Source organism: Chrysochloris asiatica, unplaced genomic scaffold (genome assembly GCF_000296735.1).
Source record: "Chrysochloris asiatica unplaced genomic scaffold, ChrAsi1.0 scaffold00080, whole genome shotgun sequence".
NCBI classification, from domain to species: domain Eukaryota; kingdom Metazoa; phylum Chordata; class Mammalia; order Afrosoricida; family Chrysochloridae; genus Chrysochloris; species Chrysochloris asiatica.
In genome coordinates this window covers 1258289-1259667 of record NW_006408598.1, presented here as the reverse complement: position 1 = coordinate 1259667, position 1379 = coordinate 1258289, and the positions used below count along the sequence as shown (strand labels likewise).

The 1379-nt window shown below is 37.6% G+C and overlaps 1 protein-coding gene across 1 annotated transcript in view; it reads right to left on the bottom strand.

The window, feature by feature from the left end:
• Positions 1–1379, bottom strand: part of TASP1 (taspase, threonine aspartase, 1) — a 476835-nt gene that overhangs the window by 461229 nt on the left and 14227 nt on the right. The gene's annotated exons all lie outside the window — the stretch shown is intronic.

Sequence of the window (1379 nt, the reverse complement as noted above, 5' to 3'; positions counted from 1 at the left end):
CTTGAAAGATTTTCTTGAAGGAAAAAGGAAAATCACAGGGGCTTATAAGGAAGAAAACTGAAAACTGCATGGGTGAGGAAAAGGTGTCCCCAGTAATTATTTTCCTTCACCAAAGTTCATCTACTTATTCTTCAAGGGTAGAAGGGCTGTCCTATTAGAATTTCCTAATTGGAAATTTCCTAATGGGAAAACTCATCCCATCCACCCTACAGCCCTGACCTTGTCCCTTCAGACATAACTTCACATTTTGATCAATTCTATTATTTTGCAGAAAGACTTTTCAACTTACTTGTCATAAATTACATCTTTAAACTTTTACATTAAAAAGTGTTTAGTTGTTATGATTTATTTCTTAAATATTAAGTAAACAGCACAAATAGTATATAGATTAGGGAAAAATCAAGGATCTGTAACTTAAATGAATGACATTTGGGAAAGTCTACTCTCAGGTTAAAGAGATAGCTTCAAAATTCTTATATTGGATGAGAAGTTGAATTTTGTCCTTTTTACATACAATATATATAAATTAATCACTCATTAGATCTAATACATTAAGGGATGACGTAGAAGGGAGTCATCCCTTAATCTACACAATTCCCTTTCACAACCCAGACTATTTCCTACTACTGATGGCCCCTAGCAGCAACTTGTCCCAAGAATCACTAACCATCCTGTTTTTTGAGAGATCTGAAGAGTCATGTGACATCATTTGTTGTTGTTGTTGTTAGGTGACATCAAGCCAATAACGCCTCATAGTGATCCTATGCAATGAGACAATGACTGGTCCTCCACCAACCTCACAACTGTTGCTATACTTGAACCCATTGCCACAGCCACTGTGCCAATTAATCTCATTGTGGGTCTTCCTCTTTTTCTACACCCATCCACTTTACTAAACACGATATCCTTCTCCAGGGATTGGTCCCTCCTAACAATATGTACCAAGTATAAGAGACAAAGTCTGAGCATCCTGGCTTACAAAGAACATTCTGGCTGTTCTACATCCAACACAGATTGGTTTGTTCTTCTGTCAGTCCATGGTACTTTTAATATTCTCCTCCAACATTGTAACACAAATGCATCAATTCTTCTATGGTCTTCCTTGCTCACTGTCCAACTTTCAAATGCATCTGAGGTTACTGAAAATACCATGGCTTGGGTCAGGTAAACCTTAGTAGTCAAACTGACGTTTGCGCTTGAAAACTTTGAAGAGGTCTTGTGCAGCAGATTTGCCAAATGCAATACGTCTGATTTCGTGACTGCTGCTACCATGAGTGGTGATGGTTGAACCAAGAAAAATACACTTTGATAACTTCAATCTTTTCTCCATTTATATGTTGTTGTTGTTGTCAGGTGCCATTGAGTTGGAACCGACTCAC